Source organism: Prinia subflava, chromosome 1, assembly GCF_021018805.1.
Source record: "Prinia subflava isolate CZ2003 ecotype Zambia chromosome 1, Cam_Psub_1.2, whole genome shotgun sequence".
Taxonomy (NCBI): Eukaryota; Metazoa; Chordata; class Aves; order Passeriformes; family Cisticolidae; genus Prinia; species Prinia subflava.
In genome coordinates, this window is record NC_086247.1 from 140,020,929 (window position 1) to 140,045,129 (window position 24,201).

General features: G+C 39.8%; 1 long non-coding RNA gene across 1 annotated transcript; it reads right to left on the minus strand.

Moving 5' to 3' along the window:
* Positions 1-4,151: 4,151 nt before the first annotated feature.
* Positions 4,152-5,472, minus strand: LOC134563208 (uncharacterized). Its single transcript, XR_010083341.1, has 2 exons — positions 5,222-5,472; positions 4,152-5,044 (listed from the first exon to the last, which is right to left on the minus strand). It is a non-coding gene; the product is annotated as an uncharacterized LOC134563208 (long non-coding RNA).
* Positions 5,473-24,201: the final 18,729 nt, after the last annotated feature.

A 24,201-nucleotide genomic window follows, 5' to 3' on the forward strand; every position in this document is an offset into this window, starting at 1 on the left:
TTTTTATGCTTATGCTTTTAAGTTGGTATTTTAAAAAATGTTTTCATACTGTCATATTTCCTGGTAACACAGCATGTGACCACATTTCTCCTCAGATTCTGCTTTTTATCTTCCAGCACAACTTGAAAGTAGCCTGGGTGTCACTTAATTTTGCTTTAGCTCTTGCTTCCTCTTACAAGGATTGGTTACTCATTTTTGTTATGTTACATTCCTTTTTCTAGAAACCTCAGCATTACTGCTGCTCAGAGTCGTTTTCTGCTACATCATCTGTATTCATTTTTTTCTACCTTCTGTTTCAATTCCCACAGTTCACCTCATGGTCTTTGATTCTGATTATTTTTTAATCTTCTTTTGTTTAATATTTACCTTCTTTGTTCTACATTGTTGGGGTTCTTTTATCCTTCTCTTTTTTTTGCCTTGTTGTCTGTGGTTTTATTTTCAGTGTCTTCTACCTCTGGTTCCTTCTCCTGTACACTGTGATTCCCAAATGTCTCATCTTTTGAATACATTGTAACTGAATTTCTCATTTCATATTAACAGTTAGACATCAAGAACTCGTTATGCATTTTATAATGACCCATGGAAAACATCCTCTGTTCATGTACTGGGACCCCATTGTGAGATCCATGATTCTAGCTGAGAATTCATTTTCCCAATTCCTACCGATGTCAAGACAAAACTTGTAACCAATTCAACCCATGGCTCAATTTTTGCTGTTATGGGTCTGTTACAGCACCTGGTACCGATTCCTGATTTCATAGGATGGCTGGGTACCTAAAACTGTTAGTACCCAGTGGTGAAGGTGAAAAGACAAAAGTTTCAGTAGGGTACTTGGGCTGTGGAAGTGAACTGCAGCTAGATCACACAAGCAAGGTAGAGGAGGTTTCTGTCCTCATGTCACATTTTCAGTATAGCTTGGTTTCCTAGGTTGTCTACATCCTCATCAATTGCTGCAAGCAGAGTTAAGTCAGGCCCCAGGAGGAGCTGATCACATCACTCATGCATAATCAGGCACCAACACACTGTTATGTTTGTGGTGGTAAGACAGTAATACCTGGGTAATAAAAACCATCATGCCACTACCACAGCACTAAGAGAGGAGTCCAGGATAGGACCTCAGCCATAAGCTCTGCACACCTGATTCTGAAGTACAGCACAAACACAAAAAATTGTTGCTGTTGTATAGATAAATCTCAAAGACACTCTACCTGTGCTATCCTTAGGGGGCACCTACACATCTATGTTAATCACCATCCCTGTGTCTGTCTGCTGGGTCTCTGGCCCCCTTTTCTTCCTGTGGTTCCAAGGTCCTTGCTCCTCAGTTTTGTGGCTCTTTCTTTTGCACACACCCTTATCCTAGAGCCACTGGTAGTTTTCTCCGTCTGACCATGGTGTTGCAAAGCACATATGTATGTGCATATGCAATGCTTCCTTGACTTGTCATTGATATCTAATTCTGGTAATGTTATTATTACAGATTTGGATTTGGTTCTTTTCAGGTTGTAACACCCAGAAGAGTAAGCACAGAATATTTACACTAAAAATGAACAGTGTGGAACTGTGACAGATGGGCATTAATCTGTCATCAATTACATCGGACACAGAACAGAACAAAGTTGGGAAGCTGTAAGAAAATATGAACCCTCTCTTTTTTAAAGGGAAAGATGAACTGGACACAGACTGAAACCTCTAATCAGAATAAGTAGGTTGTAAATCCTGATTTTTTTTAAGGGAGGATCCTGATGCAGATGTGGAAGCCAGCTTTGAAGAAAAGGCTTTATCCTCACTCAGAATCCTGTGACACAGGAGAAAAAATCCAGGATCGAGAATTTCCCACACAACTGTGGACTGCTGGTAGCATTTTCAGAGATATTTTATGTAACTGCATTTGAGGGATGAGATAATGGAGGAAGAAAAATTTGATACTAAAGAGTATGACTGGACTTACCAAAAGAATGTGAGGGGGCAGTTAACCAACAGCATTGGCATCAGTGGTTTTGGTAGAGCTGGGGGGTATTTGTGGCAAAAAGATCAAACATCAATTAAGAAGCTGGACTGTAAGAGACTCTGTTATTGCAGATTTTCCCTCACAGGGTTAATGTTTGCTCTGTGTTAGTTGCAACCATAGTTTACTTTATCTTTCCTTTTCCTGTCTTATTCATAGTAAATACTGTATTTCTGCAGTGTTTGAGGCTTGTATATGTCATAATAGAATTGTCTCAAACATATAAAACCACCCTATCTACCTGTGTGTTTTGAGTGATGTTGTGTTTCTATTACTTTCCTGACATTTTTTGCTCAGAGAAGTACAGAGTGAGATCTACCCAGCTTAGGATACTTTGCTGTGACATCTGGGAGCTGACAGGTGAATGTACTGTGTCCTGAGCTCAGAGGAGAGCTGAGCTTACAAGTTTATAAAGGGACAAAACTGTATTTTGTCACATGTGTAAAACATATTAGTCATACCTGCAATTACTTGGATAAATGCTTGCTCTGATTTATCCAACGTATTTGTTTTTTTCTGATATAAATTGAGGACTATCCTTACATTTAACTGGTAATTGTTTATAGGCTCGCTGTAAAACTCTACCATTTTTGAAGACAGAAGGAACTCCAGGGTAATTATCAGTTCACATAAAAACATAAACAGATGCCCCATAGCAACACATATTTTATTGCTGAGAATGTAGATTTTATAAAAATATCCGGAGACAGTGCTGTGAGTAAGCAAGGCTTGTGTGACTAGCATTCCAGATGCCCTCATGATATGGGCACTGCGTCTGATTTTCAACAATATTAAAGTTTCTACAGAATTTACAAGGAGATTTGGAAACCTGGAGAACCCAGACTTTCAGAAACTCAGTCTGCTTCTTTTGTGGATGAAAATGTGGCACCATTTCTACCAGAGTAAAAACTCCTCTGGGTGAGGCTGTTATTGCTGAGCCAATGCCAGGTCCCACTTTGGGTGCAGCATTTGGAGCGGGCTGAGCTCTGGCTGGTCACACAGCAGAGAAGCAGAGCTTGTTCCCTCAGGCATGGAACAACACTAATGTGATTATGCAGCTTTTAGGACTAGAGCTAATATTTCCAACAGAAACCAGAGCTGTGTTATACCAGAGTGGCCAGGACTAACCCAAGGATCTCTTTGTGAGAGAGGATGAAGACTTTTCTGATGGATACAGGGATATCTTTCTTGTTTGTGCCGACACCTGATTTTAAGCAATTATGTTACTGATATTGATGCTATCAGCAGATCTCACTGCAAGTGTTAAATATGGGACAGGAATCTCTCTTTTTAATAAAAAAAATAGGATTAGATTTAAACTGACTCCATGATATGATTCTGAAAGGTAAGACTGGAGGTATATTGCTGGGCCTGAGTCAGTAAGAACTAACTTTGCAGTATTACCTGTGAAAGAAGGGTACCCAATTACCTGTTAAAATCATCATCAGAGACAGAGAGAAGGAACAAATTCCTCATAGGTAGGATATCTTTCTGAAAATACTATCTCTGGGTTTTTTTTTTGTCATGAGTCTGTCCTTATACAATTTGTTCCATAAAAACAAAAAAATAAGGAACTTCTCTCATGAGTAACACAGCAGGACAGAGTCATATAGCACAGCAAATTTCAGAGCCATCAAACTGAACAAAGCCTCCTTAACTATCAAACTTACTTTGTTGTTGGCTTTGTACCATCATATCACAATTATTGATCTATTTCTGGGCATTCTTTTCAGATACTGAGATATTTTGTGCAATCCTTCTACTGCACCAAGAAGTGTTTGCCAGGTCAAGCAACACATACATTTTCCTGTCAAACAAAGAGATGTGTCCATCTGTTCAACCTTTAAAGGCATACTCTGTTTGATCTTTACCTGACTAATACTTGAAGCCTTGGAAACATTTTGGAGATAAGGAGTTAAATAAGAAGTGGACTGTTTTTTTCAAAGAGACCTCACAGTCTGAGCAGGCCTTCTGCTTCAGGTCACTTCTATTGTGCTCATGCCTGCATGGATAGAGTGCATCTCCATCTGTCCTTGCCAAGTGTCATGGGTTGACATTTGACAAAATGCCAATGCACCCATGAGGGTATATTTTACCTAATGAACTCCTGTGAGATGTGGTCAAGAACAGAGCAGAGCAGGCCTACTTCTTGAAACAGACAGACAATTTATTATATTACATAACAATGGACAATAGAAAAGGAAAGAAAAACCCAGCCACCCAAAAACAGAAGAGAAAACCTCCCAAAACACTGCTTCTCCTCCCCCCAATTTCCATTCCATACATGCTCACTCAGTTGTCTCCAGCACATTACCTTCATCTACTTGCTTAATCCCCCAACAACCCTGGGTTCCTAATCCAAACCATCATCCTTTAAAATTCAGACAATCCACATTCCATCCAGGACGAGAGGAGTCTCTCTCGCACCACAGACCGCCCCCCCCACAGGAAACACAGGTCCACCATCCCGTGTTCCCACGTCACCCATGGCACTGCCTCGAAGAGTCTGCCAGGGTGACACCCTCCTTTCCATGTCCGGCACTCTCACTGCCGTCCATGGACCTGCACTGCAACAGGGCTCTTTTTAAGGATGTTTTGGCCAAGTACCAAAAACCAGCCATCTTCTCATTTTGGGACTCAGGTCCCCCCCATTTACCCCTGGGGCCGGGGGCTCCACGAAGCAGGCCAAAACGTCTCTGGGTTTGAGCCCAAAACATCCACCCAAACACAGTCTTATTTATAGTCAGGAGGGTCCAGGGTCCGTCTATGGCTATCATTATGCAAGAAAAGTCCAGCCTCATAAGCCACTCCTCTTCATTCCGGCCATCGAAGGGGCTTCTTTTCATCTCACATTACCCTCTCAGTCCCAGGCTGTCCTCTCTCTTCTAAAACCACCAACTATGAGAATACAGCGTCCAGGGATAACTCTCTTCTGCCTTAGAAAGAGTTAAAAGCTTTTATCTCCCACCACCAAGGTCAGGCACAGGCGATCGCAGACACTGCAGCTCTCACAAGCAGCTCCAGCTCGGCACCTTCTCTCTGTGGGGGGAGGAGAGAGACGGGACCGGGGGGGGGGGGGGAAGGGGGGGGGGGAACGGGATGGGACAGGGAGGGGGACGGAAGGCACCTCCAAAGTTCTCCCTCCACCCCTCCATTCTAGATGGAAGCTGGACCAGCTCCACTCCAGCTCCCTCTGTTCCCCACCCCAAGGCCCACCTTGCTAAGCCAGGCCCACCTTGCTCCCCTCCCCCACCCGGCCTAGCCAGGCCGGCAGGGGAGAGGAGAAGACGCTCCCTCTCCGAAAGCAGAGCAGGAAAGAGAGAGTCCTGCTGGGAAATCCGGCTTTTAACCCCTCGTGTCCTCAGAGGCGTGTCCACCCTCTTAGTGGCCAACAAAGGTGCCAATATTCAGATCTAAAGACTAATTGGTTTGACCACTACTTCCAAAAAACTCACTTCCCTTCAAACCACGACACCAAGCTGAGGTAGCATGCTATTTTGCCCTACTTTCTAAGCAATGATTTTTTGGGATGCTTTTAACCTCAGTAAATCTTTTAAGTGATAGGCAGGATCCTGGTGCATAGGACTTTGTTTTACAATTCTGTGTACAGGTGATGCTTGTACCTCCAGTAGTTTTACCTAACTGTAAGTGGCAGTGAAAATAGAGTAATGCAAAAGCCACTTACATTTATATAACATCTTTCAATCACAGAGCTATAGAATTGTAACATTACAAAGCAGTGTGAAATTTCCATTTATTCCATCCCTGCCCAAAGACCACATTGATTATACTTGCCAGTCTTGGCAGGTGTCTTATCCTTTAAACACTTCAGTGATAAACATTATCCTCAAGAAATCTGTTGCATTTCCTTGTTTGTGTGTTGCTAGAACACAGTTTATACACATGTAGCTTCAGTCTCCTTTTCTCGTTCACCTGGAGGTTGTTATCCTGTGTCACCAAAGACTTCCCTGCTTTAGGCTGTACATTTCCTTTTCTGTCAATCTTTCCTGATAGCTCATATTTTTTGTTCCTCTGATTGTTTTTGTCCCACTCCTCAGGGCTTCTACATAAAGTCCACAGCGAGCTTTTTGAGTGTAGTAGGCAGAACTAGTAGAAATATTTCTTCTAAGTCCCTGTCGTTGTTGAAGAGAAGCCACAGATTATTTAGTATATCCTATAGGCTACATTCCTGCTTACAAATTCATATCCTAGCAAAATGCATACAATTTGGACAGAATTTGGACTCTACAGAATGTTATATGGAACATTCACTAAACCAAGCTGCAACTGTGATGCATAACAACAAAGCAGTTTTTGTTTTAAAGTTATGTTGTCAAATACCTTGTCCAGTTGTTACACAGTGAATCAATACCAGCAGCATCCCAAGAGTTCTGTTTTTTATTACCCAAAGGTAGACTTAAATCACACTACAATCATATGACAAGCCTGGTCATTATTAATTCTGAGCAACCTTCAGTTGTACAATTTGTTCTCCTGTCATTACTGAGACTCTTCACAGAGAGGATGACTACCATGGAGGTGGCCAAAGGATTAACACTATCTACTTTGAATGGATATCAACCTACGTGAAAAATGAGGAAGAAAAAATGCCAAAATAGCAAGTGGCAGAAAATTATGCAGTATTTTCTATATGATGTGCTGATATCTCTCCTCTGTAACTGAAAATCAAAGATTTAACATGCAGTGTCTGACTGAAGCTTTCAAAGACCTTGAATGCAGCTTTACTGCCATTGGGTTTTTATGCAATTTGAGTCTCTAAGCCAACACAGAGGTCTTTGCCTTAACTGGAGGCTTGGTGGTTATTGATAAGACGTTAGGAGAGAGCAGACATTAATTATCTGTGTTCATAATTCAAATTCATTTTTTAAACACTGCAGCATCTTGTCATTAAAAATATAGATGCTGAGTGATTGGAGCCTAGACCCCCACAGAACTCATCAGCAGATTCCACAGTAGCTATTCCCTTTGGAATCAATTAAAAACATCTTCTACAAATCCATTTCTTCTTATCCACATTTAAAAGGAACGCACAAACACTGTATTAAGAAAAAAGACTTTAACATCAATTACATCAAATTAGGTAAAGATTCTCCAATAAATTGCTAAGCTTGACATGATGTGAACATACTTGACTGAAACCTTGACTTGATATATTCAAAATATTCACTGTGTGTCATGAAAATAATTTTAATGGGTTTGCCATTAAGACTTCCACTGTTTTAGAAATGAAAAATGGACTTAATATTTAAATCGCTCCTTCAGACCTGCTCTTTATGCCATATTTAGAGGTGACTACAAGCAAAATGTCTGATTCTGCAAGTGCTTGAGCATTTCAGCATCTTAATTTCTGTGACTAATGGAACTCAAAGGTTATTTGTTTGCCTGGATGTTTATGGTCTTACGTCTGTTCAGACTGAGGTCATCAGGACTATTCTGGGCCTCTTCTGCTTTAACTAATTTGTAATAGTAACTGAGTGTAAGCAATCAATGAAATAATAATACTTCACTACATTTTGCTTGAGAAATTACAAATTATTTTTCCCTTGCAAGTGGCAATATCTGCCATTAACTGGAAGATGTGCACAAAGGCCTCTCTTCTGAGACAGCTGAGGAATGGAGCAATGTCCTGGCAGCAATCAGCTTCTGCTCAGGCCTCTGTGTATCCTCAGCATTAACAGAGACATTGCCCCATTGGTTCTGTGTCCTGCCCTACAGTCATTAGGAACTGTGTTTGGGGCCAACTGGAGTAGCCTCCCTTGCTGGCTTCAGTTTCAAGATAATGACTCCAAGTTCAGGGTAGTGTCCCCCCAAAGCAAGTCTGATTTCTGTAGAACTGTCCTGCCTTTACGGACTTGAAATCCAGGCCCTCGGGGAAGTCTGCTCCAAAAGGAACAAAGTTTATCTTTGTTAGGTAGACTACGGAGCATAGAATTGAACAGATTATTCCCATAAATAAAGAATTGATTTTAACAAGAAATGGATATTATGGCAAAAAAAAAAAAGATAAATGGAGAATTATACTGTAGCAAAATTGTATGCTGAAAGCAATGTTGAAGCTCCAGGGTACTGGTCTCATTAGTATAATGCATCTAAATAGTTGCTAACCTTACATACTGTTGTGAAACTATCAGAAAAAAATTGTGAAAAAATGTTTTCCAAGGAAAAGAATGTATCCTAGGCCTAATAATTTGATCCATTCATTAAATCAAGACTTAGGATTAATATCAGAGTTTAGTATACTTTAGGACAAGGAAAAAGCCCTTCAGTACAAAAGCTCCAAAAATATTTTCTCTTAAAAGAGGAAAAAAATCCCCCAACCCTGTCGATACTCTCCTATTCAAAGTTCTCTTGGAACAGACATGTTTTCCACTTGCTGCCCCTTTTCCTCTTCTCAAGGGACTGCTGAAGACATTCCTTCCTGTCTCCACCCAGGATAAGGAAAATGACCTGGAAAGCAGAGACACACAGGATTCTCTCATGGGAAAAAGTGCAAAAGGAATCTCTAAAGAGTTTTGAGACTTAAATATATATGCCACAACATATCAGCTGGTTTTGTCGAGATCTGAACTGTGGATCCCAGCTCTAGGCATCTGGGAATACTTTCAGTACTTCTGCCCACAGCCCAGGGCAAAATCACTGATGATCAGATATATCCATTTCACAACTTCCACACTCGTGTGTGCTCAGATTTCTGCGTGGTCAGTGGGTCTCACTAGCCGTGTGTGTGGCTGTATGAATTCAGAGAGCAGCCACTCATGGCAGGGTAATGGACTGGACAGTAAAAAGGAGAGTGCTGCTTCTCAGAGCTGTGATAAAAGGCTTCTATATCTGGCAAAGTACAGAAACTGGTGTGACAAGACATTTCACAGTCACTGCTCACCAGAGCAGAGTGGGGAGTCAGGAGATCGAGGCCTTTGGTTAAATTTTATCACTGATCCTCACCTTCATATTTTTTAGTCCTTTAACTACAAAATGAAGAAAAGACACAAAATACTTTAAAACCTGGTTTGCTATTGAGTGGTAAAAAAATATATGTATCAGAAGACAAGAAGATATATGAAGTGTTCTAATATTTATAAATATCATGCAACCCAGAAAATAGCGTTTGTGATTAAAATACAAATTAATCTTTTCTTTATACCTTCCCATGCTGTGATGATCATTCAGATATTAAATATCATACACTATTCTCACACAACCAAATGTATAACCACCATTTTTTGTCAAAATAATTACCTTTTTCATATTATTCTCCAGCAGTTTTCTTTCTTATTATTTTCGTTGTTATTGAATGTCAAGAAAAAAAGGCACTCACATTTGGTTCTGTATACAGAGTCAATAAAAAATTGTGTATGCACAACAGGGGAAATCAGAACACTGTAACTGTCTTGATTGAAGTTGTTTTGATGCAGATATTAAAAATAAAAAAATAGCATAGGAAGAGTGTACTTCCCATTGTGATATTCCTCATGGAGAGATTAACCTGTCTAAACAAAGATGTCCATTTGAGACACAATCTGGGGTGTCCAGGACAGTTGTAGGAGCCAGCAGACACAAATCACATTCTGCAGATACTTACACCCTCTTGGAGCAACAACTGGAAACCGAGCAGTACACCCCAGTGTAAACTTCTTTCACATGTGTACCTTAAAACTGAGGTATTTTTGACTCTGAAAATCTTTATAGGAAGGATAATAGATACAGTTCACATGTAACACTTCACATGAGAAAGACACCACGAATCCTTCAAAGGATCTTGTCATATATTTCTTCTGTAAGACAGAAACATACACCAATTAACTACCCCTGAAATATGGATCCAAATCAAGGTCTCACAAAATGTGTTGTTGACAACACATACTGGTAGTTTATTTACATTGCATCAATTGTTTTAGTGATAAATAACACTCACAAAATGCAATGGCTTGTTGAAAGACAAAAGCACCATCTAACAATGTACTATTTAGATTTGCAAATGACAGAACTTAATTATTCCAAAATAACATTTCCCTGTTAAACTATGATCATTAAATCCATCATCCTTCAGTTTATATGCATGAAACATTTATCATGTCCTCTACAAACAGGAGTCAGTCATCTCAATATAGATTTTTGGACCATTCATTTCATCATGGCATTTCATCAAAAGCCCAGGATTTCATTTATTTTCAGTTACAGAGATAAAGTGTTTGTAAACGATGTGATAAGGCCATAAAGAAAAGTGAAGTGAAATTCTGCTCCGTACAAAGATGATAAATACAATACCTACTTTGAACACTGGGATTATTGTGTGAGAAAAATGAGATATTGGAAGTCAGTAGCTATGTTTAAGATAAGAAGTTTTTTGTCTGTGAATTTTTCATTAAAGTCAGGGGCAAATAAAGAATTATCTGAATGATTCAATTTTTTTAAATGGCTATTACAGACCTTAAACTAAAAAAACCCCTAACAAATGTAGAACAACTGGAACTAAAAGCAAGCAATTTCTGTGGTTCTTTACTTCTGGTGTTGTGAAATTAGTAAAAGGACAGTTTTTCAGTTTCGAAAAAAACGTTCCTATTGCATTAACATGTGCTCTGGTGAGATGTGTGATTTTCAGTGCTCATTCTAGACAACCAAGCCAGAATCCCTTTTTCCAAACAACATCTAATCTCTGTGTTTCTGGGTGTTTCCAGCAGAAGCCTGAGCTTTCAGTTCAAAACCTTATTTGGGCAGCTTGCTGACACACACATTTGGGACATTCATAAGAGCATTTAATCTGTACCTCTTGGCATTTTGGCTTCACCTTTGCATGAGTTCATTTTGGCAGGATTTATTTCTTTCATTGCCCCCACCCCTTTCCTCTCTTTTTCTATTTGGCAGAGTGGCAGCTTCACTCCAAATCACTGCACCCAAGCCTCTTTAAATGATTGTTTTTACTTTTGTAATGCAATCTAAATCATAACTACCATAATGAGAATGTGCTTGCACAATTCCTGTGGGGCTTATTTTGCAGAAACTGCACAGTGGAGAACATTTTTATTTTATTTGCCAAGGTAACAAAAGTAGTTTTTTATGCTTTTTCTTACTGCAACTATATAGCAGATTAACTTTTCTCCTCTTTTTACCTGTGTTTTTTTCTTTATAGAAAAAACCTAAAGAAGAAAACGAAATAAATAATGGATGTACAGAATGTTCTTGGCTTCTGTGTATGCCTACAGGTGTCCTTTCATCATATTCATTTGGCTGGCAAAGTGGAAAAGTGCTTGCAACCTGAGGGTTAGCTTGCAAAACAAACAAAATTCAAAATATGCTACAGAAAGGGAAGAAAACATTAGGTTTGGTATATAGTTCTTTTTGGAGGGAGAGGGGGAATCTGGAAATTAAACAAAAATGTCTGTCATACCAAATATCATACTAAATACCAAGAGATTGTCAGAATTAAAGGATGGTTGAGGTTGGAAGGGACCTTTGTATGTCATCTTATCCAACACTTTTAACAGAGACAAGGATTAAAAAGTGAGGAAATACTAGTTTTTAAGTGGTCTTAAATTGTCTTTCCCCTGCGTATGCATTTAAACAGAATGTTGATTATGTGTGTTAAACTTATTTTTTCCATTTTGCCCTCATATTATTTAATGCACTGGATTCAAAAGAGGAATTAGATGCTGATGTTTTTTTAAGCTGACTCTGTTCACTTTGTGATGTTTCTAAGCCTCTGCTTTTAATACACACTACTCAAACCTTTATCACTAACAAAAATCATTACTCTTCCTCTTGTGTGTTTATATCATGATCAGAGGGTGGGAGCTCATTAGGATATTTTGGCCTCTAGTCCTCGTTTTCAGTGCTTACAGAAGTGTAAGTTACTTGCTCACTCTGGAGCTCTTGAAAGGACAATGATAATTCAAGCACTTCATCACTTCTGAATCCCTCAGAAGTTAATGACCCTTCTATATGTTAACTGCTCACCCTTTTTCCTATGGGTTCCTCAAACTTTTTTGTAAAGCACCCTGTGAGCAATACCAAATCCCTCCAGAGAGTTCAGCGAAGTTCAGGTCAAAGCAGTTGGTGGCTGTGGTCACAGAGACTGATCAGGGCAGCCCTCAGTGCTTTTGGGCATGGCCTCTTTGAGACAAGAGGCATTAGATAGGTGGGTTCACTATGAGACTAAGAGGCATTAACGGGTGGGTTCACTATGAGATGAAGTCTTGAGTAGGCTTAAGCATCCTGATTCATGATGCAGGTGTTTTCTGGTCCTTGTTGCAAGTGCTAGTGTCCTCATGGCTGTGACTAAAATCCTCTACATAGTTCCTGAGATGAGCTGAACTCTGATACAGTGGATAAATGGGTCTATAGGGCTCTCATTCGTGGTATATGCAACCTGTACAAATGACAGGGAGAGCCCTTGGACATATTTTTATATACATATACGTGTGAATATTCTCCACAGAGAATGCAAATTTACACTGTGCTTGAGATGTCACAGTTGTATGGAAAGATAGCACACTTACTGCAAATAGAGTATTTGGAGAATTTACATTTTAACAGAACATGAGTGCATGAGAATTTATTTTTTTAGGAGATTACAGCTGGATCAGATTTTCACAGGAGTGACAGAAGATAAGTCTTGACATCAAAGTAATTTCCTTATGGAGTTTCAAACTCCAGCTCCAAAACTTCGACATGCTAGAGACTCTCAATATGATGGTTGCAAGAGTTCTTAACATGACTAAAAGGATGTATTTTTACTAGCTGTGTTCTTGGAATTATCTGAGCCATTTTAGTCAAGACTTTCCAAACCCAAATCAGTTAGAGACAGATACCCACCATGGAAAATTTAAGCTGTAGCAGTTAAATTTTGGCAAACTGCATAAGTAATTGAAATGAAGTTATTATAAATGAGCATTAGGCAATCTTAGCTAAAGGCATTACTTCTCCCATTATGTATAAACATACATGAATAACTAATACATTTACTCCTGCTATGCATGTACATATACATTATATATGCATATGCATAACAGGGAATTAGTGTAATAGTTTTTAATGCAGCTGGCAGTCAGGGAGAGACAGCTTTAGGTGGAGGGGTGGCTTGTACTCTTTAGGCAGAATCCTGAGGTTATACACTGACTTCCAAAGCCTCCAAATTTTTAACATAAATTTAAAGTTCATGAAAAGTGTCAGCCCAATGCTTGTTAAGAAGGAAGTTCTTTGTTTGGGTACAGCACGGGGCGGCACAGAGAGCAGCAGCCCAAGCTTCCTATGCAGCTCTATCAGATGTCTCATCCCTGACCTGGAATGCAGGGAGGGAGGTGAAAGGTTAGTCCATTCTTCATGCTCATTCAATAGTTCACTTCTCTGTTGAGTGCCAGAAGAGTATCAATTACTGCCAGTTGTGTGTTGCTTTTTGTAATGTGGACTTATGTCCATTAAGAATTGGACTGAGTCCACAAAACCATCTCACTGAGCCTGTTGGAAAGTCATCTTGATGGTGATAGCTCTTCCATCATTTCCACAATTGTTGAATTTGAAACAGGTACCTGGATTTAATGTACTTCATTACTTGAGTCATACAGCTTCCCAACTTTTCATTTGTGTTTGTAGAGGAGATGTCAGGGCAGGAATTCTCTCTACTAATACTGATAAAATAAAATGGTAATTGCAATCTTTCAGTACAGCCAGGATGCCTGGTAAATCTGTGCTTTTTTAGTCAGGACCTTTTTGCAAGAAAGGTCACAAAACATTATTCAGATAAAATTGCTCTAGTCAGGCAGTGTATGCACATACTTGATACTCCCTGCAACAACCTAATTTATGGGATACTGCAGTGAGAAACAGGCTGTGATGGTGCTAGTGTAACAGTATCTTAGCAGCAAATAAACACAGTGTGAGAAACTCTTCCTTTTAAAAACAATGTAAAGGAAAGACATTCAATCCCTCGGGCAATTTCTTTTCAAAGCATTTGAATTCTACAATACCAGAGAGGTTCTCAGTGCATCACATTGGGGATATGGACAAATGCCATCTATAAGTTAATTAGTTTTGCATATGCATTTCACAGACATGATTTCAAATACTTTGCCCTTACTTTCACTACTTTTTGGTCTGTGTGCATGTAATTTATCCTAAAAAGGCAGAACTGCATTTATAAGTGACAACTTTATCTAAGCAAGAATGCTGTACTAATTTAAGTCCAACCATTTCCTAATTGGCCATTGTTACACTTTTCTATAAAGCTATCATGGGTATCCTAGAGCCTGGGATTTTCATCTTTCCAAGCACAAGCTTTCTGCAGCCATTCCTCTTTCTCTCTTTTGTTCTTCCCCATGATCCCTGTTCAGACCTGCCCTTCTCAGCTCTCTCACATGCATATATAGCAGCACTGGGATTTTACAAAGTCTCTCTTCCAAATGTTTGCCTCGGGAGCAGGAGGACCAGGAACAGCAATAGGTAATCCAGAAAGGAATGGCTGGAGCTGACAAAGAAAATTCTCTGGCAATGCAAAGACTCCACCCCAGTGTGCTGCTGATGGTGGGGAGCTGTGTCGGGGGAATACTGCTGTGTTTGCCCTCTTTTGTTTCTGTACTCTTTTGTAGGCAGTGGCTGTGGGACAGTGTCAGAGCCAGGACACTGCTGGCAGCAAATATTGAGTCCCTTTCTAAGCATGAGTACAGCTTGTTAAAGCACAGCACACGATGAGAGGTTGAAACTTTGGCCTGCTAATCAGCAAGGGCCTCAAACTGTGGGGCTCAAATCTGGATCCAAACTCCTCTGGATTTTCAAGTTATTCAGGTCTATGGTTTTGGCTCTGGCTCATCTGTCCTAAAAACAAAGTGGAGCTGACAAATGTCTCTCTTAGGCAGCTGCCCCAAAGGACCGAATATCATTACAAAAAAAGACATTAAAATACAAAAGGCCTTAGTAATTTGTATTGGGTTTAGTTTCCAGTAAAGTTGTAAGAAGCCTGCCAGCATTTTGGTGAAAAGGGACTGGAGCACAAATCTTGTTAACCAAACTGAATGAGGAACAAAACAGCCTGGCTATGCACTCCCAGTGAAGTCAGTGGCAGAACTCCCACTGGCCGTGGCACTGCATGATCCAGCCTTTTCAGTACAGAATACAAGCACTTTCCATTTATTACCTGGTCAATAAGTTACCAAGGACTTTTCATTCAAAAAAGCAACTCCATTTACTGCCCTATTTATGAACCACATTTGGGAGTTTAATATGATCTGAAATATAAGTAGATATAAACCTGATATTTTTTCTGAATATGAATCTCAGTGAATAGCAGTAAAAAGTGTAATGAATTAAAAGTGTAATACAACCCAGGATCTGGTCATCTTTGTAAAAGACCAACCCTGCTGTATTCCAAAGTGAAAACTATAGAATACTTTCTACTTAGTGCTCAGTCTTCACGAGGACAGGGTGAAGCAAGACCTACTTCTCACTCAAAAGCAAAAACTACCTTACTGTACTGCTTACTGACTGCTGGATCCACTGAGGTATTTAGGAACCAAAATCTTTCTACCCTCAGTGAATCTATGTAGGATAACAACATCCATTCAGAAAGTGGGAGAGGTGTACTTGTGCTCTAAATTGATGACCTGTCAGTGAGATGATGGAGCAGAGTTATTGTTGGTTGTGTTGATGGTCAGTACACGCCTGCTGGTGCTTACTGCAGGTACCTACCAAGTCACTTCTGTCACAGCAGTGCACCAAAGGCTACAGACAGTGCTGGACAGAACTCATTTTTTCCCAGGCTTCTTGCAGATCATGCTGATTAAAAAAAAATCGACATGATTTAAATCAAAATTTTGACATTAATGAATTAATTAAAAGAACATCCTGTCCTGGATTCCAAGTTATGTTCATTTGAAAAATGCAATTTACTCTATACTGATGATTAATTTTTATTTATTTTGCTCTTTTTTAGTTCAATGATCTTGTAAAATCTTTTCATTCTCTCCAGTCTTCTTCCACTGCCAACATAGCTCAGTATAACCCAGACTTCTTAGCAAACATTACTACACATGCCAGTATTCTGTCTAATTTTAACTAAACATTCAATAATTCTAAGCTATTTTAGTACCTTGGGCCCACATTCTCCAAGGTATTTAAGCACAGAACTCCTGTGAGGATCTTAGCTTTGTTGCTTTCTAAAAATGCTAGAATTCTCATACGTGCTAACAGGGCAATGGTAAATGAACTAATTCTACTGCTGTATTTACATAAACTTTTATAAATTACATTCTTTTAGTGTGGAACATGATTATTAATCATCCCATTCAGTTCTGCGTAATATGCAACTAAATAAGGAACACAGTGGACCCTTTGTAATTACTTACCCTAACTTCACTTTTAAAGCCAAACACATTGTGACCTTGTACTGATTTGGGGTTTATTAAACAGACTCCTATATTGTATGAAAGAAAAGAGATGAAAATGTTTACATAAGATTTTTGACATTTATTAACCCCTCAAAATCTCTCTTATACAGTAGTCAGTAAAACGTGCTGGGTGTACATATGGGCACAGTAATTAGCATGTATGTCAGAGTAACAAATGAACTCTTTCTGTCAACACAGGAAAGGCCAAGAGAAGGGTAAATCAAGATTATTCTCTAGTTATGTGGAATCCAAATAATTAAAAATAATCTGCTGTCCTTAAATGCTGCAAATTATTAAAAACACTGAAATACTCAGGTTTATCTTCGTGATTGTTTGTTCACTAAATTATTAACTCCCAAAGCTGTCAAACTGCTGACCTATCTCTCCCCTTCCACTGCCTGCTCCCCAAATCTGTTGCATTGCCTAATTTTCTCTTGCTTAATTAACATTGGCACTAAATTTAGAATTGTCAGAGCCTGAAAGGACAATTTACGATCTATGCATTCCTGTATTAGCACTAATGGAAATAGTGCTTGGGGAAGTATTAATCTAAATTTGAACATTAGTTTAGGGTCACATTTTTCTCTGTCCTGTCTGGTATACTTGCAAGCAGATGACATGGCCATGCAGACAATAGACTTCAGATAAGAGACTTTCATCCACAGGAACTCTAAAACATTGGTTTGCATACAGAAATATCATGCTTTGACTCAGACAGTCAGGGGTATTTACAACAGTGACAGCCAGGGGAATGCAGGAAGTTGTGTTGACCTAGGAAAAAAAGCCAGGCCTCTTGGTGTTACACTTTCTGGAGGCTACAATAGAGATTCACAAACAGTGATAATGACTAAAGCAGAGAAACCTGCATCTCCTCTGCTCTGGGGCCCATTGGGATGGGAAGCCGGAGAGTGCAATCCCTGCTTGGCACTGCCAGCACCCAGCTGCAGGAGGGGAGAGATGCTGCTCCTGTGTTCCTCCCACACTGCCTGCCTGAACACTGCTCTCCTGTAGCCTGGCCCATAAAACCCATTTTTTGAGAATCTGCCCCGTGTCTGGTTGAAAGAATCGGGCTTTCTGAGGTTCAGCATGCAATAAATCCTGCCCCTAGGCAAGGAAGTGAATGGCCATTTCATGTTCCCTGCAGCTGCCCTGCCAGTGTATGCAGAGCAGCACAAGGAGGGAGAGACACGGACAAGAAGCAAACAATGATACAGGAAGAAGAGGGTTTGTGCTTTTAAAATCATGGACCAAATGAGGAGCTGAAAAATGTCTGTAGGCCTAAGAAGGAAGGGCCATACATACAGTACAGGATGTTTGGAAGAGTGAGAGCCCTGGAAAATAGGAGTCATATAAGTGCCCTGAAAAAAGAAAGGGGAGGGGTGATGGGGAAAATGTGATAGAGAGATTAAATCTTGGAAGCAGATTTAGATATAGTGATGTTAGTGAGGGAGCAATAGGAGAAGCAGTGAGCAAATTTTAAAAGTGAAGTGGACTGAGAAAGAAGGGTTGTGCACAGTGCAGAGAGTATCTGTTGTGGGAAGTACAAATAAGTTCCAGGCAGGGAAATCCAGGAATCAACACTGAGGATCGTGTCTTGGAGGGCTTCCTGTGGGGCAGTAAAGATATAAATCTGTGGTTTCTTTTAATGTTGTTGTACCTTCTGTGTGTGTTTGTTTGTTTGCTTTGTTATTTCCTGTGGCACAAGACTAGTTTCACGAGACATAACTGAGAATTTCAACACATTTCTGTGAAAGGCACCCAGATGATTGACAGGTAAAGCTTTCAGAAAATGTAGAGTCTTCAGGTGTCCTGCTAGTGGTTAAAATATTCTTCCAAGGAACATATTTTGTCTTAGAAAAAAAAGGTATGCTTTCAGTCTTGTCAGAAAAATAAGTGAGCATCTAGCCTGATAGCCTGTTTAGTTGCAAGTGAGCAACAGTTCTCATGGACTGAATACAACTATGTGTGGCTGGAAAGTCCACTCAAAAGAAAAGAATAAAAATTTCTCACATATCTTCAAATTTGATTTGCTCCTACAAAGAGCAATGCTTTGAGATGTATGTGGAGATCATTAGCACATCCTCCCACATACAGGTTACTTGGACTACAACAGCCAAGTAGACAAAAATAGTCTTCTTTGATACAAATTCTGAGAAGTAATAAAAGTTCATTTCCCATTACAGTAAGAAAACCCAGAAATAGTCTCCTATCATTGGACTACTCTTTTTTTATGCATTTTTGATCATTACTTATTATGCATGGAAAACATGCTCATGCTAAAAAAACCACATTATCTTCTGCTTCAATGGCCTGTGGTCAAATGTATTTAAAAGCCCAACACTAATTATATATAATGTCCTCTCTCTTTTTTTGCCCTGGTAGGTAACCTTAGGAAATGTTCGGAAATATTTCACATAATTTTGCCTCAGGAAAATGCAACGTTCATTGAGTACTGTTGGCTAAACCTTTTAAAATTTCTCATTTGGGTATGCCACTGTTTCTCATCTCACTGTCCCTGAGATAATACAACTTCATACTCCTTTGGTTTTCTGGGTCTGACAAAAGGTTTTTGATATTTCTTATGAATTTTGAATTTGCATCTCAATCATGTAGTAGCTGAACAGCCAGAAGTTTGAAAGATTCCAACTATTAGTCACCATAACTAATTTTTTTAAAAAAGAGCTTTATGCCACATATGAGTGACTCCTTATCTGCAGTTTGCAGGGGGAAAAAAAAGTACAAGGAAATAAACATAGTGATCTGTTAAATTATGGATAAAGAATGCACTATTTTATGGCTATTTATAAAAATCATGAGCAAAGCATCAAAGAAACTTTGTTTTTGAATTCTAATGAAGAAGACATTACTTCATTCAGTTCTTCCCTATCACAGTACACACAGAAAGAAGGACAAAGAATGCAAACCTGTAAGAACCACTAATGGATTTTCAAGAACTTCTCCACAAATTGACCCAGGAGTTGCTACCAATGTTTGGATTTATGTATGGATATTAACCAAACACTGGAGAGTAGAAATACATGTCATGGACCAAGAGGGAAAGACTCATCTGGTAATGTGAGCAATGAAGGCAAATAGTGAATTGCATACAAAATATAAGCTAAACAAAAACACCAGGTCAAATTTTTGTCTGCTTTTCTCTGCTCAGCAACAGAGATAAAGCCAGCTTAAACTAAAGATTTCTGGTTACTGGTTTTATTTTCTTTTATTATTCCACTGGAAATGGATTTCTGCTTGGGAAGCAGTCACCACATGTCCATGTCAGTTTATTTTATAATTTCCTTTATAGTAGTTACACCTCTTCTAAATCTATGGGGTTAGTAGGTGCTTGTAGACTAAAACTGGATGGTGGACCCATAAGAACAGTATTTGGAAGCGTGGTGATCCATGTCCAAATCAATATTGTCATAACTCAACATTTTCACCCTGCCTGCAGATACTGATAGGAAAGATGAGTGTTGATGTCTTTACAAACAACTCCATGGGTGAGGGTCTTCAGAAGAAATGGGTGTTAATGTCTTTGAAATGGGTCTTAATGTCTCTGCCAACCTCAAGCCCCAAAAGTTTGTTACAGAACTCGAGACAGTTTGACTACAGTTTGAACTCCTGGACTTCAAGGCAGTAGACAAATGGGTCCATGCAAAGCCTTTTGCAGAGCCCAGACAGCCTGAACTTGAGAACTTTGGGGCAAAATGATATGTGCAAGGGGGGAATATGTGGTAGGTGGATCAGGAAGGCTGTCTTCCTAATGCCTCAGCCAATGGAGAAAGGAAGAGGGCAACATGTGACCCAAAGTTTAGATTAAAGGAGGCTTCCTCCTCTGAAACCTCAAGAGAGAAACTCCACAGGGTATGCCCAAGTAAACTCCCATTATTCAAAAAAAGTTGAGGACTCCTTTGTCTCCTTCATGGACTTTGGCTTTTCATAGTGTGAGTCTCCACACAATGCTGACTGTAGGTGCAGTGGCTCCAACAGCAAACATGCAAGAGTAGAATAAAGCTGGCTTAAAATGATGGATGATTTGGATAAGGAGCCAAACCAGGGTATGTGCTCTGTTCATTAAATGGCTGAGTTCCTGTTGCACATTTGTCCCATGTACTCAGTGGAAGGCAAAACACCCCACTCTTCTATGTCTTGCTATAGGTAGGAATCATCGCTTCTTCCCTACCTAAAATTTGGCCTTGGCTAAGGATTTAATGAGCGCCTCCATTCATTACTGGTGACATTTCCTGTACCTGGGACACTGCAGGAAAAAGGTTCAGAGGCTGTATTCAGGTTATTGCTGCTCTAGGCTACAAGGAGCACACTGCTGCAGCCTCAGCACTGCTCAGCATTACCCTCCCTTGGCCTCGGTCCTGCAGCTGCTGCCAACTCCAGTTGCTGCTGTCTCGGAGACTGTCTGCCTGTCCATAGCCCATGGTATCCGTGGGGATCCTACAGCTTGGCAGGCAATATTAAAGGTGTGTCTGGCAAGTGATCACAAAGAGTTTTCGTCATGTGTGTGCTGACTGGTTTGGAGAGCCCCAGCAGATCACAAGTGCTCTTGCAGTGTTGCTTTCTCCCTTAGAGTGGAGAGCCTACAAGCTCACCCTGGGCAGCCAAGCACCACAGCCAGCTGCACATTGCAGTTGAAGACTGGCCTCTGTGAACACTCAGCAAAGGTCAGTCTCCAAAGCAATTATGGAAAGTGAAAGGATACAGCACACCTGATGGGAGCCCATTAATGAAGCCGCAACCTTTTTTTTTTTTTTTTCTTTTTCTTTTGGCAGTGTTACCTCCAGCCTGGATGCTTTTGGCATAAAAGCTATTCCAGAAGTGAGGTTTTTCCCTTACAGCACAGGCAACCAGGTGGTTTCCCCAAGGCTCAGCATCAGTTGTGAAAGGGGCTGGCGGTGAATACCAATCCAATAGCAGTAAGAGACAGATGATTTCAGCCAATGCAACCTTTTCATGTTAATGTTATTGCCAGAGAACTGAGAGTTTTGGTAAATCCATTGCTTATATGGCAAAATGCATTGCTAAAAGAGCCCAGCAATATTTAGAGCAGGAAGTTTATTTTTCCCCAAATTGCTTTTGTTATTCCATCATTATAATATTTCTTCTGCTTCCTTTCAACATGATTGTTTTTCAAATCCTAAACAAAAGAATAAGGCAAATTATTCTGCAGCAGTATATGAGCTGGCATAGAGTAACAGAAGGAGCTGTTATGATCTGTCAGACAACTACTTATTTAGGGACTTTTGAAACTACTGATAATTGACTTAGTAGAATAAAACAGCTTTTCTGGAACTGATGGAGCCTATTGTTTAAGTACTTACTACGTTTGCTGCAAGTCATTTAAAAATACTACTGACCCTGGTTAAACTACTACAGACACGGAGGAAGGGTGATAATGTGAGGTGCAATGGTGCTATTTTATTCCATTTTACTAAACTGTATAAATAAGATTTGGAGTGTAAGGTGGTCACAAATCTATACCCCAGTGGCAAAGTCAGTAAGAGTCAGCTGGAGACTGGAAGAAACAGATAATAATATGCAAGGCACTCGGCTGTGTCAGCCTGACAGCCTCTCTGTCTGCTCCACAGGACTCCTGTGAAGGTTGCCATGGGCTCAGATCCATGTGTCCCTAATGCATATTCAATACCAGACCCCATCTCACTCTCCAGAACAGGGTACGTTGTGCAGACATACAAGACTGACACATGCACATAAGCAGCCACATCAGCTGGAGCAGGGAACTGGATGCTTAGTAATATCAAAAGACCTGTGGGAATCAGTGCCCTAAGTCCCTTGGAAACATAGAAAACCTGAGCAGGCATTTGTAAATCTAAATCTTGAAATCTGGGCATCCTGTCAAACCATGCTGCACAATCCCATGGCAGTGGTTGCTGTTCATGGAGACAGATGTGGCCTCACTTTAGTGCAGCCCAGCATAGCTGGGACATGCATTAAGGAGCTCAGAGGTTCCTCATTTCTATTTCTGCGGTTAGGACACGCTTCTGGGAGGTGCAAAATAGGAGTCTGGATAATCTCCATCTGAGAAAGACACCAAACAAAGTCTCCCACATCACAGGCTCCAGTCTCTGACAATTTTGATGCAAAAGATTCTGGTGAGAACTGCCTGTGCTTTGTGTTAGAGAAGATAACAGGATCAGTTCCCAATGAGAGGCTATTGCTCTGCTGCATTAATGAGGAGAATGCGGGTAAAGACTCGCTGGAATATTATTTTTTATGTTTTCTCAGACAGAATGAAGTTCACAAGCCCTGCATGTCCTGGCAGCATCTGATCTGTGTGGTTTACACTCATGTGCTCCCACAGCCATTCAGGATGTTTGTGAGAGGTGCAGTGCTGTCTGTATTCTTTCTAAGCATTTGCTGGCCTCTTGATCCCCATACATGCTATGGACACGTCCAGGATTCCTGTACTCCTCTGTGGCTGCTCTGATTTGATTGTTGGGCAAATCTTGTTTCTAATATGATCATGTGCACATGACATGATCTAATATGATCATGGAAAATCTTGTTTCTAATATGACCATGTGCAGAGTCCTCAAATTCTACTTGAGCAAAAAGTTCCTGTATCTGCCAAAATATAGATTAAAAACACTAAAAAAGCTTAAAAACATGAACAAGATTTTTGAGGAATTGTAAAAAAAGAAATAAATTGTAAACCCTTTGTGGCTATTACAAGGGTGAAATATTTTGGAACAAAACCTCAGCATAATTTGGCAATTTCAGGTTCCAGTACTAATATGGACATCTTCCTACCTGAAGTATGAAAATGTGTATGGAGGTTCATGTTTGTTGAAAGTATTGTCAGTTACCACTAAGAAAAACAGAGACCCATCTTTTCCAAGTTCATAGCATGGCATTGGGTAGCAATGAAGAAATTATGAGGTCTGAATTTATCTTTACTGTGCTTGCACAAATCTGACTCTCTTTACTTTCAGTGGAATTACTCCAGATTTACATTGATATGAGAAGAGAATTTACCTTGCCTAGATTTTTACCTACACAAAACAAAATAAATACCAGTCTCAAATTCTGGATGCCCTTGACTGTGTTTGAAGAATATTAAATGAAACTGACTGGCTCCAGCAATTATCTCCAAATCATAATACCTCAGTTGCAGCATAAATGTAGCAAAAATTTAATTAGTCACACCAACAAAATCACTAACTTTGTTGCTTGCTAAAAGTGAAATATCTCTCCTCTCTGTGACAGTGTCAATGTTATGGGTAAAACTTGAATTCTTGCTATATATGAAAGCAATAATTATGGAAGAGGCCATTTATCAGCTAAAGACAACAAAGACTGTGACTAAATGCATAGGCTGAGACAGAGAAAACAATACTGTTTTTATGAGCATCTTTGCAGGATTTTACAGATATATTGTGCTGACACTCTATGGATATATTTACCTACATGAAAGTCAACATACTAACATCTATATATCTTAAAACTGGATGCAAAGGAAAGAGGTATTAAGAACACGAAAGTTGAAGACACACTGCATTTTTTGACTGCCTCTTCCCAAGAGAAAATCTGGGGTAAGGGCTAAGAAAGCAGGGCCACACTCCTTATTTTTTGGGAACAGTCTGAGTGATCCACCTGGAATCTTTTAGAAAGACGCTTATCTGACAGCAAAACCTATTCAGTGGCAAGCACCAGTCAGTGACCACCAAGCATAATCAACATTCTTCAAAGCAATTCCATGATTCCCTTGAGAGGTCGATACATCCACCTTTGTTAAGAGATCACCAAATGTATAAAATGATGAGTTAT